Source organism: Ischnura elegans, chromosome 12, assembly GCF_921293095.1.
Source record: "Ischnura elegans chromosome 12, ioIscEleg1.1, whole genome shotgun sequence".
In the NCBI taxonomy this organism is placed as follows: domain Eukaryota; kingdom Metazoa; phylum Arthropoda; class Insecta; order Odonata; family Coenagrionidae; genus Ischnura; species Ischnura elegans.
The window spans coordinates 52746302-52760421 of NC_060257.1; the positions used below are offsets into that span (position 1 = coordinate 52746302).

General features: G+C 36.6%; 1 long non-coding RNA gene across 1 annotated transcript; it reads left to right on the plus strand.

The window, feature by feature from the left end:
• The first annotated feature begins 7617 nt into the window (after positions 1-7617).
• Positions 7618-9499, plus strand: LOC124169597. Its single transcript, XR_006867160.1, has 3 exons — positions 7618-8039; positions 8177-8327; positions 8929-9499. It is a non-coding gene; the product is annotated as an uncharacterized LOC124169597 (long non-coding RNA).
• Positions 9500-14120: the final 4621 nt, after the last annotated feature.

Sequence of the window (14120 nt, forward strand, 5' to 3'; positions counted from 1 at the left end):
ATTCATGGTGAAGCAAAAACCCAGTACTGTTCGACTCAAGTTTGTGGAACTGTACTGGGTTTTTGCTTCACCATAAATACCTCATCATTCCACCAAGTCACGCCAAAATCAATTGATTTCATCCACCCAATTTACTCTAATTGTAAGATGGAAGAAGAGGAAAAGGAATGATAAAGTTCTAGATATATAGGAAGAGGGGAGGAAAATACAAAAAGAAATAAAGGGTACGAATGGGGTAGGTACGGAGGAGGGATGGGATACTACAATAACCAGTGCCACCCTTGAAGGGACTACCAATGGCAACTAAAACATAAGCATGGCCCTTATGCAGAGCTTAAAATTTGTTGATGAAAGGTGATCTTGCCTGCCAGGACATTTCGGGAATATTTGTGAAATTTAGTATGGCAATCTCGGCCCATCAGGTTTGCCTCTCTCTACCTCTGATGCCTACTCATACTATTGGTGATTAGCAATACCTAACTAAATACATGTTGTGGCGGAGCTCTTAATTTCAAGCGCCGTCACCAAGGCCAGCCACCTGGCTGAGGTCATTGCCCTGGGACCCTGCTGTCGCCACCAGGGTACGTGGAACCTAGTGCCAGAGAGGCGCTGCGAGAGAGAAACGCGGACGAAACAGCAACGGAGGACTATCGCACGAGAGAGACATTGAGCAAGTTTATCGCTTACCATCGCAATAAACATGGTCGAATTTACTTTTGTTTACTTGATCGAAGTGAGGTTAATTACCTCAGTACCCATAACCCCTTCACATGTTATTGTGGTAGAGCTTCTAGTTTGAAGCACCACCACCTGGCTGAGATCGCTGCCCTTGGTCCCTAACAAGGCCGCCAGGGTACGGGAAGCTTAGCGCCACAAAGGCACCACAGATAGCAACTAACAAACAACGTCCAAGAGAGAGAGGGACCCTCTTAACAAATAAGTTATTTTTAGTGATGAAAAAGTGACATCAGGCCAATATCAGCATACTTCCTTCCACAGGAGACGATCGCCAGTGCATACAGACCAGACTGTATCATCACTATCAAATAAACATGGTCCAACTTAACTTTATTTATTGCATTGAATTGAGGTTAATTACCACCCTAATCCATCCTTATCTTATCAATGGATATTTGATGGTAGGGGAGCCAAGTTTAAGGTAATTTGCTAGTGTAAAATAAGCAAAAAGTAAAAATATGGAGCTTACGGAAGAGAGTTCACTCTAATTTTTGATGGGACGCAGCCCATTTTCTCAAGAGAGGGGACCCTCTTAACAAATAAGTGATTTTTAATGATGAAAAAGTGACATCAGGCTAATATCAGCATACTGCTGGGGTATATAGGCTGAAAGCTACAGTAAGTATCCAAGCATTAAAGCAGATTATGATTTCTTAAAATATGAAGGTGACTGCAAATTACATACATATTAATATATTCAGCCTTCTACCCCAATACATGTGGTTATTACAATTAAAAAAGTGATTCATGAGACAACAAAAATAATCAGATTTATATTGGTAATCAATAAATTTCTCACTCAATTTGTGCCATGTTGGCTCCAAGTACATCCCAAATAATAGCATTGTGTGACATTAAAATTTGTATTCTAATTTTGGTGTCAACAGGCAGTAGAATGTGGTTAGCATATATGAATATGAAAAGAGAACTTACTTCATAATCCAATAAAGGACGAGCACCTTCTGTTGCCGCAGTCATGAATTAACCACATTCAAAGTTTTATGCAAAACCACTCGCACATACAGGCCAAAGGATCATTTATCTCACTAACAGACTTAGTGAATGCATGATTCATTAAAACATATTCACTTGATCCACTGTGACACATTCCATATTTGAATCGGGCCACCAAATCACAGCCAGGCTCCACTGTTGAAAGCCATAGAAAATCACAAATAATATTATTGCAACAACTTATTTATACACAAACTGCTGAATAAAATACTGAGCATTGACGCTGAGATCATTGATAGCAAGTTCGAAAGGGATTCAAAATAAAGTAGCTGCTCCACTGACACATTTGAAAACACTGCTCGCCCCTCTCCTAGATATGTTGCTAAATTATCAATCTGACCAATGAGCTCTTCACTGCACCTGAAAGTAGCGGAATGTATAAATCGCAGAAATGTTGTGTTCATGGTACTTATTAGTTGTGGCCTGTTTGCATTTGTATTTGCACACATAAGATCACCATAGTGTAGTACATAACGCATATTGCTTCTCCCGTACATGGTTTCATAGCCCCGAGATTTTATCTCCTACTATTACCGGCATTTAGATATTCCTGAAACACTCGCTTTCAATCTGTTCTGTGCTTCCATTACCTTATGCAAAGGCATCTCGCCTGTATCAAGAAACATTTTCCCCATTTACGAGGCTGAATTACTAGCTGCTTAACAACTTATATGGACAAAATTTCTAGTTATCACATGATACTGAACTCACTGTGTCCTCCATGCAGTTCAGTCAATTCCATTTAACAGGATAAATCCCACTGCTTAACAGTTCCCTACCAATGTATAAGAGACACTAACCTTGCACAAGCTTTCTTTTATGCCTCTGACCCCATTACTGCCGATCGCTGCAAATCCAATTCAAACCCTTTCAGCTCTGATTTCCAAGAACTACACAAGGCTCCATGATATAGAGGTGTGTGATAAGGAACCCAGGAAAGTGGTTTGAATGGATGCATCTGACAAACGGGCAGCTTCGCAAAAAAATTGTCAAACTCCATGCTACTCAGTCATTCCATGCACAACATCTGCTCCCTTAATAGACCAACCGTCTCAGCCCTGCTGCACGACATCACTGGTATGGAGACATGCCTCTCTTCACACCTGCACTATCATCCTCATTCCCTTTCTTCCCTGTTCATCACATATTCTGCAGTTATTTACCAACCCACATCTCAAACACCTCCAGTCTAATATTGTTCTCCTTCATTGGTGTCCATGTTTCTGCACCATTAAGCCCTGCACTCAAGTTAGATTCTTTCCTAACTTTAATCCTACCATTACCTCTTTCCTATTTATAATAATTTTCTTCACAGTTGCAATTCCTTTCCTGATATTCATTCTTACTGCTGTACCCATTTTACTCTTATGCATAATTCATATATTTCTATAGTCCATACCATTTGCAGAAGGCATCCACCTGTACCTAGAAGCTTTTAACCTACTGTCTAATCCAAATCTGCTTTTTCACTAACTTCTTGGACCAGAGTATTAATCCATCAATTGCGATCCTCTTTAACACCAAAATTCAACTCTCCTCATGTCTCCCTAGTCATCTCCTTTGCAGATGCGGATAGAGGACATCCGTACAAAATACATATGAGCATTAAAAATATTTGGATTGTCCTCACACACCACCAGATAAATGGATGGTTAATTAAATATAAGCCGGAAGCCCTTTGACCTTCACCATCCAATTAAATAGGATATTCCTATAAGAAAATACTACATTCATATCATTAATGAAGTTAAAAGATGTCAAAGAATGATGTTACTGAGCTAATTTGCAGTGATGGAGCCAATTAACCCAGTCAGCACACAGAAGTATATAATATGTATTATTTACTTTGAGCCAAAGTGAATCTTAAGTAAATGATACGTATTGCTTTGATATTGAATACATCAATAATACGTCTATATGTCCCACTTTATTTTGTAAATAATACGTATTACTAATACGTCAATTTACGTAAATGATATACATAAATAATACGTCAATGATATATGTATCTGGAATGTAAATTTTCATCCAACAACATTGCCTAGATCTCCACATAATATCCGAAGTTGCCGCCAAATGCCATCTATGTAATATCCTTTTGTATATTACCTAATATCCAATTGTCATCCAATAATATTGCATGAATATCCAAAAAGTATCGAAATTAGCAAAACAAACACTAAAAACTCTGTTCTGGTGGCAGTATGTATTTAGTGCAATCATGGAAGTACTAGTGAATCCATTGTGTCATTTAGTGTGAGGGACAGCTTCAGCATTTTGAGGCGTTTACATGCATTTGAGAACATCCTGTCTAGGAAGTAGAGAGCCTTCATCAACATAATATAACATGCTAATTTGTTTCGCATTGTTCTGGAACACTGTGGGAACACTTACCAGTTTGTTTTAGACTTCTACCTGACAAATAATTGAATAAAGAATAAAATCAGTGAGATTCTGGATTCTGGTCTGGTCAGTGAGATCTGGATTAACATGGTCTACGGAGAAAATAGAAATCACATAGAGTGCTGCTTTGAAAAAACAATTTTATTTAACTAAATATTACACATATTTTTACAAATATACCACACAATCTCAGAAATATATAAGAAATTGAATTCATTAGACACAACAAAGGGGCCAGGCCCAGATGGTATTCCACCTCTGGTGCTTAATTATTGTCAAGAGGTTTTAGCGGATCCTCTCATGGAATTATTTAATCAGTCTATCCATCAAATGTAAAAAAACGATCGTATTGCATGAGTAAATTCAATAAGCATAGTAAGTTAAAAGTCAGTTCAAGAAGTAGTCAGAATTTCGATTACAAATAAAACCAGCCAAATATTTTCTGAATATTTTGATAAGTGTTGATAAATAACAGATACCGTAAGAAATGCCCTTGTTCAACATATACGAAAATAAAGGCTAATAGGATCAATATCAATGTTTTTGCCTGATCATCCTTCCTTAAGGTCAAAAGAATCCATGAAGAACCAGCTCACTTTTCCTCGTATTTCTTCATAATTGGCATTTGGAAAATTCTTCCTTACTACACCTGTGAACAATATTAGATAAACACTTTATTAAAATCTATTAGTGATACATCTAATTTGTCTAATTAAAGTAATCTCTATTAATGGGATTTTCCCTAAAGCTATATAAATGCCAACAGGGCCATTTCATCTCAAATCAGGCAGATTGCGCAAAATCATGTCAGGTGACCATCACCGATTTCTCTGAAATTTATATATGTGAAAGCAGTATTCTTATGATGAATAATGATGCCTTTATCTCAGCTCAGAACCGAACCGTCATAAAGTTACCTTCCTTTGAACATTGCAGTGTCAGGCCTCAGAGTAAAAAATGAAAAATCACATAAATGCTGATTACTAAGGAACCATGGCCTGTAATGCAGTGGTAATTGTTTCATTTTGAAGAGAATTCATTTATGCACATTATAGCATAACTTGAAAGTCATTTGAAGCAATAATAAACAAATAGGACTTGTTTAAACAATAAAAATTAGTCATTATTTAACAATTTATTACTAAAAAAAGGCCACCTTTTATTTTCTTCTATTTCCAAGTAAAATGAGAGCACAATGTTGATTGAGCACTATGAGGAAGAGGATGCCAACAGTATACATCAGCATTGGCCCTTAGTCCTAGTTTTTTTTTAGCTCTGCATTATATGTCAATTGTATGTTTGGTTGAAACTGGAAAATCAGCCATATTATGTTGTTTAGATTAACTTGTGTAAAGAATGATAAAATTTGAACATGGTCACTCATAGACATTTCACTCTCGCCTCTTCAAAAGCTGCTGAGACATTATTTTCCCATGAAGTACATGTTTGCTATTTATCACTTTCTTTAAGTAAGTAAATTCTTGCCTACTATGAAACTTGCATTTTAAACATTCTAATTAGCTCAATTTAGACAAAAAATAATTAGGTGAAAGGAGCACCTGTACATGGCATCAACACTTTCATGTCTTGGTAGTTAACAGACATGGGACAACTACAGCTCTCTCTGTAATCCACACAATCCAACAGGCTGTGACACTAACAAAATCAGATATAAAGACATACAGTACTCAAAATCTCACCATGAATGACTTCATCGTGTGCTTCCGAAAAACATGGTGAATTTCTAAAATCACTGCAGTGTGTTTAGAAGGGAATGACATTAGTGTCTTGCGAATACATCCACAAGGTCCATCGAATTGTTTCACATGGCCCAAAGTAGGAGACTTATGTGAAGTGCCATTGAAAAATACTCTATGCAAATTGCGACTCATTCACCGTTTCCAGCCAGTAGCAGTGGGTGTTTGCACACATTGGATGCCGTGGAAGTAAACAAGATTGAACTTGCTTTCACTCAATATATGTAACCAATCATTCAGATATGAACTTTTCATTGTTATGAATGCTAAGTAGAATGGAACTTCATTTTTTATCTCCATGAAGGTATGCAATCTTGGTGTAAAAGAGTCGAAAACATGCCTAACTTTGACATGCCTTAAAACAAAAAGTATAAAAATATTACCTTTTTTTATTTTTTTAATTGAAAGCAGAGCATTTGAACTACCCGCTGAGAAATTTTAAAGAAAATAAAAGGTGGTCTTTTTTTAGTAATAAATTGTTAAATAATGACTAATTTTTATTGTTTAAACAAGTCCTATTTGTTTATTATTGCTTCAAATGACTTGCAAGTTATGCCATAATGTGCATAAATGAATTCTCTTCAAAATGAAACAATTACCACTGCATTACAGGCCATGGTTCCTTAGTAATCAGCATTTATGTGATTTTTCATTTTTTACTCTGAGGCCTGACACTGCAATGTTCAAAGGAAGGTAACTTTATGACGGTTCGGTTCTGAGCTGAGATAAAGGCATCATTATTCATCATAAGGGTACTGCTTTCACATATATAAATTTCAGAGAAATCGGTGATGGTCACCTGACACCCCTCTGCCTGATTTGAGATGAAATCCCCCAACAGTCAACAAAGGAAATTTCGAAAAAATCAGTTCTAAGTGTAAAAATTGACAAGTTATTCACATTGAAAATTCGAAGTACTAATTTGATTTGAGAATTTAATTGCCAATAACTTAAAACCAATGTGTACAAACCTAAATACTAAAATACCCTCTGATCTTCAACAAATATGATTACATTTTGAAGGAAGCTAAACTTATGACTCGACAGCGAATTTAAAAAATGGAAATAACTTTTAATGACTCAATAAATAGTTAAGCCGGGAAGTTTTTCTTCATAATCCTCCCACCATACAGTGATAAAATGCCTCAAGCATAAAAATAAAATTAAGTTTAAGCATATGCAACGTTTTTCAATCCACAGAAGATGGATTGAAAAGATGATTGACTGAGCTATCTCAGGAAGTGTAAGAAGGTTGAAAATATTAAGAATACGCTTCACTTAAAATAAAAATTGTTGCAATGAGCAACACTTCTACTTACCCAGATTCTGATGAAGGAAGAAAAAGGAGAACTTCAGCGGTTGATAAACTTTTGTTGGAGAAGTTTCGAAAAAAACAACACTACAAATTTCGTTGTAACGGTAGATGATTACGTAGGTGCTGGTGAAACAGGTAAAAGAAGAGCTTTAGAGGCTGATAAACTTCGGCAGGATCAATTTCGCTTACGACGAACACAACACAGTTAACGTAACATCAATCGTTGCAGCAGGACGAGAAAGTAGTAATGGGACGCCTGTGCGCCATGTGTGTATCGATGGAAATCGACTATTGGTGGAATCGACCATCGATGGTATCCACAATCGATAGGTCGAAATCGCGGGCGGGAGTCAATCTTGGCATTCAAAAAATTAAGGGCCGTATTTATAGTCGTTTCCATGGAAGACTTCCACAAGTCTTCCATCCGGATGGCTTCCTGACGACTTCTCGACATCGGTATTTATAAACCTCTTTTGGAAGACTTCCGACTGGGTGGCTTGTGGGTGTTATACATGGCAACGTTGCCAACGAAAGGATAGAGATTTGTTTTTCGCCGTTCCATTGTTTCTAGCTTAACCGCTGGAAATGGCCAAACAAATGTTGTTTATTTTCGGAAATAGAAAAGAATAGTTCGCTAGATGTGGGTGGAAACGGTTTGAGATCACAGGAAAATTGCAGGAAATATTAGAAAGAAGCAGTATCTCGAGGATAAATTAATCTGATTATCGTTTTGAGAAATAAATTCAACTGAATCAGCGAAGTTTCTTTCCATGACGAAAATCATTGTCCATAAAGGATAAATTGAAATAAAGGTAAGAGAAATGTGATTGATTGAGGTGAATAGATATGCAGCGAATATATTATTGTTCGTTAAACATCGCGGAAATATTAGTAGGTATTATGTATTCGTCAATTTCGTTAGCATTTTACGGTATTGCTTTTATTACAGTGTCAACAAAAATTACCAACGTGGTTTCGCGTGCTGAAGAAAGCAACTGGCGAATAAACCCTGAGAGATAGTTAAGTAGTGAGGAATCGAAATGTCATTTGGAACCACGCTACTTGTTGATTTTATGTTCCAACGTGCCAATCTATTACAGGTAACACAATGGTCAGCTGCTTGTTTTTTATTTATTATTTCTGTTAAGTAGTTCTTTCTTTGACATACGTTAATGTTAAGTGGTAGATTTAAATGCCAGTCATTATAACTTGTAATCCTTCAAAACTCACGAATATTCTCGAGTCAAAATCTTCGTTTTAGTTAGATATATCTCAAAAATTTTTATGTCGATCACGGCCCTCTCGCCTTTACTAGTGCCATTTCTATCGGACAGTCGATATAACTGGCCTTCCCTGTTCTGCATGAAATTTTTTCCTTGCGAATAAATGACATTCATGAGAGAAAAAAGTTCATGATAGCATTAATAATAATCTGGAATTGAATGCCAATCATGAAGGTAAGGTAAATCAGCATTCTATCTACATCATTAATGTACTGAGCCTTCAGCTTGATGTGTAGTAGGTATTTGAAAAGGACATTTATAAATGATAAAGATGCAATTACCGAATTAAGCAAGAAATTGAAGTTTTAAATAGTAAATGCAAGAGTAATGATAAAGCAATCGAAATATGCAATTTTGGTTTAGGATTAATTGCTTGCTGTTTATTTTGTTAATATTCATCCATTTATGATATTTTCAGCCTGAAATGTTTAGGAAGAAAGGTCTAATTTAGGGAAGACAGAATACAAAATTACATGCTGACTATCTTAAATGAAGAAGAGAAACTTTTCACTGGATGAAATGACAACCCAGAATTCTCATGAGCAAAAGCAAGTACATTGGAATCAGCAGCAAGAGAAATTCGAGAAGAGTGAGGAGCTTGCTGAAGCACAAATTCATATTTCTGTTAGGAGAATTCTATACCTGATTTATTTTCTTATATCACATTTTTTTCCAATAAATTATTTAAATATTTGTGGTTGCCTATTCCATCAATTCAGAGGATATCTAATGTGAAATGAGGACACCAAGTTTGGAAATCATTGGCATGATAATGGTGGTAAAATGTAAATATTTATGGGGGAGTGAAGTGGCTATTTTGCCAATATTATATTATCATATTCATGCAAATTCTTCTGTGGCCCATATTCATCCTAATACAATGAATGAGATCCTATGTCAGATAATTAAAATTTCATTCAAAAGTAGACCCACGATGAACAAAGTTAATATATGTTTGCTTCTTTTAAAATTGAGGTGGCCCTTAGATAAATTGTATGATGTAACCTTATGGGCTGACGATACAGGTTTAGATATATTTGCCTTTGGTAATGTGGTTAATAAGTCAAATTTTGTAGGAAATAGTGATGCAACCGTTGATACTTATGATCTTCCTCACTACTTACTGATTTGTTCATCATATAAAAGAAGTTTGTGGGAAGTATGTGCAGATGAAAGTATTGTGCTTATTGTTGCCCTTTCTTCAAAAGCCTTGAAATACTTACTGCAACTAGTATAAAAAGCATATTGCCAATTTTATTAGGAACAATAGCTTCTATTCATATGAAACCAGGAGATGTAATTCTTGTCAAATTATCAAACTTTACCCTGCAATCTATAAGGCCTGAGTTCATGAGTATGAAATTGTACAACAAATTACCTGCATCCATTAAAAATATAAGTAGTGTTAACCTTTTTAAAAAGACAGTTTCAGCATATTTACTAGAGAAGTGTTTTTGTAGGGTAAAAGAATATCTACACAGTGAATTGTAACATTTCCTTCATAAATATATTTTCTTTTGACGGGCCCTATACGCTTGATATCATGTATAATGATGTATTATGTCCTCTGGGAAACTAATAATAATTATTATTAATGAAATACTACGGTATAATTCGTCATGTTAGATGAGTTTGTTAAGGAGTTTCCATTTATTCTGCCAGTCAGTCTGTCTGTAGTCTTGTCTTATTGCCTCTTAAATAACATTTCTAAACTGTAACTAAAATTTTCTGAAACTGCACATAATAAAATATATTAATTTCAAGCTGAAATACACTGATAAGATTGGCAATTCATTAATAACACGGTGGGAAGTATTTTTAAAATTGTAGACCTCAAACGAAACATATTTGCCACAGCTAGCAAGTATATTAATCAATTTCATAAAACCAATAAAAATCAAGTACTTACTAAGGAAAATAAATTAAATTAATTGACGTTTACCGTTTGACGCCGGTGATGTTTTGGAAACTATCACTTTTGGCCACGTTTATATTCAAATTGACGGAACAAACGTAATTGTAGACATTAGAAACAAGAAAACACTTTCGCCATGTATTTTAGCACCATTTATTATTAAATCTGTCAATAATTCATAACAGATAACACTCGCGATGTCGGGTAGTTCTTGCTATGCATTAATGCACCAAAGTCATTATACGTAGCACTATTTCAAACACGATTCCACCGAAATTTTCTGTTGAAAACTAGTACCGTTACATAAACTTGTGATCACAACTCGTACGAAGAAACTTCGGAAGGATTATGAGCATCAAGAAGGAAATAAACTTGCAATCCTGCGTAAAGACACGTCATTCCCTCTACACAACTAAAAAATTCTTCCGTCGACACTGCATCGTCCTGAAGAGTATCAAAAGAGTGTAAGCGGAGGTTTCTGGAATTGTTTGGTGACCGATTTCATGAACGGAAACATATCTGCATCCTAAAGAAAGAAACAGAATAATGTTTACACCGTGAAGAAACTACTATTAACATTTGAACTATATCGCAGGAATACTTAAGCATACGATATCATATGAATCATAATAATAGCTAATAAGGTATAAATAAGTATACATAACTTCAAGAGAGCACTACAGAAGCAACTGAGCCTGAAAAACATTACACAATAACACAAAGATTCTTCTTCATCTCAAACTAATGTAGTTCTTGCTTCCACCACTTCGCGATTATGTCGCAGGGCAAGCTTGAATCCTCACCCAGCTTGTTGTGACAATGGGTGTATTCCAGAAGGTTACTATGCGTCTATAAATACCGATTTCGTACTTGGAAGACATGTGGAAGCGTTCTATCGATAGAAGGCTCCCAGAAGCGGACTATAAATACGGCCCTAAGTTTCGCCTTATGACTTGAGGTAAATCCCACTGAGAAATATATCTTTTTTGTGTCATCGCCTCAGTAGATTAAAAAGCACGAGTGAAATCACATTTTGAAAAGCATTCTTCTTTATGAAACGAGGAAAACTTTTCATGGCAGGATTTTTTTTACATCTTAAGGGTATTGATTGATTTTTGAATAAATCTGCATTTCATAGCAACCCAGGCGGACAGCGTTCTTGGATGTTCCGAACAGAAATGATAAAACAAACGTGGTAGGCATTTTCTCGGGCGTTCACCTGCGTTCCAACGCAGCCTAGTTGGATAGCGCTCATGAGTGTTCCAGAACAGAAAGGCGCAAACACCATAGGTAGGTGTTCTACTGCGTTCCTATCAGTGGCGGCTCGTGAGTCAAATGCTAGGGGGGGCGCACTCCACCGGGGGGTCATAATTTTTTAATATTTCGTGTATTTTATTAAGTTTTACGGCAATCTAGGAATTAAATTTTGTGATGCCATATGTTCCGTTTTTTTCAACAAAAATACCTAGTTTTCCTAATAAATCTTGATTAATAAATACTAAATGCCACAGACTCTCGGTCATACGGATCGGCTTATTCCGGACTCTCGATTATACTGATCAATGATCTTGAAGAATAAAAATATATTTGCTGCGATATTTTGCAAATACAAACGAAAATACGTAACTTTAGGTTTTATCGCATACATTCTTCGTGCGGATATGCCCGCAATACACTTCTGTTGTTCGTTTTGCAATCATAATACGTTATTTGTCAAATCTATACAACATTTGCAATGATTTAGGTAGCAATGACACTTGTAACCCCTGAGGAGGGAGGGGAGTGTCACTGAATTCCACTAGGCAACAAACACTACTAGAATGCGCGCGCTTTCCTATTGCAGATGTAAACTTTGATGGCGGTGTTCGCGATGATTCTTGAATACAGTATGATTTAAAATCAATAATTAAACATTTCTCACACATTTTTAACAAAATATGAAATACTCACATGCCTTTAGTTATATTGCAGAAGTCCATCCTTCTTTCCTTTTGTCCAGCAAAGTGATCAATTACACGTTCGTTGAAATCAGCGCCGGACAACAATTTCTTTCCGATTGAACACATGACAAGGGCACTAGTCTATAAATAAACAAGGGACGACACAAAATAGGCCGACGAAAAATACCACCAAAAAGAACAAGGTGCCTGGACACAGAATTGGGACAATTTTTCCCTATATTTCCCTAAAAAAACAAGCACTGTTGATTAATTCAAAATTGTCTTCTTGAATGTACACACAGCACTAAGAAACTTCTTAATCGGCAATTACGCACAGTTAACTCCTCGAAAATGATGTCTGAACTCATTTCACTCCGTTCTTTCCAAGAGTCTTGCCGTTACTATAAGGACGACTCAAGGGAGATAGAAGTCGTGGTCCACTAATGCTGATTCAGCTGAGGGACGAATTTAAGGTCAGCAAAGGCATTCAAGCAAACAAAGGACGTCACGGACCATCTCCTTGAGTCTAAGATTCATATGTGGTAAACACACGAGACGCCAACGGGTCGCATTTGAAATAACCATGACTTCGAAATCATTGCCATGATATAATAATATAGAAATTCTAGATCGTAAAAGAAGACGACTCTGAGCCACAGATGGGAGCTGTAAGGATCTCCGCACTGATATGAACTCTTCGAAGCCACTTAAATCAGACCCAAGTGGACATTTTCCGTCAGACAGCTACCGCTCTGCCGCTGATGAATTAGGTGAACATGAACTAACACAACAAGGACGGCTAGAAAAATGATGAACCTACACACAAAAGGTGCATTGTACGCGGCACTTCTTGACATTCATTGAATGACTCTATTTAAAGTCACGTTTTCCGGGTTAAATCATGTTTAATCATTCACCCTATCACGCACGCACCTATTTCTTAAATTATAAATCAGTGGGGAATGTTAACTGATTTTTCCTAATACTGCAGGTCTTATGATAAATTTATCTGAAAAATAGGTACCGCATTTATAATCATCGGGAAGATATTAATACATTGTTAAGGCCTAAATATTATAATATTAGTTTCCCCAAGGTTCTTGAAATTCGTAATCATAACAGAACTGTGGCAAATACTCGAGAATAGTTTTCCTTCGTCAATACGGCCTTTAACTGGTTGGATTTTATGTGTTCCGGAATTCAAACACCAAAAAACGCAAGCATAATGGGATAATTTATTTACTGTAGCAATACCTACCAGCAATTAAAAATTAAAATCGTATAACTACACCCAGTACAGTGACCATTCTGATTCCGTAGGTCCCTTTTCTGTGGCAGCACCAAGTAGACGCCAGATTATACGCCCGCCGGCCTGCGCAGCGATGTCAACTCACTCGTCGCTCTGCGCAATCTCGGACGACGTCCCAAGGCTTCCGTAAGGCAGCATGTTAGACGCGTCATAGCACCAGCAGCCCCCACCACTACTACTCTCCATATAATAGCATGGGGATGGATTGGGACGTTCTGGCCAGCGCCCCACGGCTACAAATACGAACTTTTCGCGCTATTTCTTTTCGTTTTTTTCCAACACTTTCGATGTATGGGACTGAAAAACACTTTCATTAATCAATGTATAATTATAAATTAATGATATTTATTTATTTTTTTTACTTTTTCAAATGTTTGGGAGGGGCGGCGTCCGAGAGTCCTTATGGGCAAACCGCCACTGGTTCCTATAGTGCATTTCTGGAACAA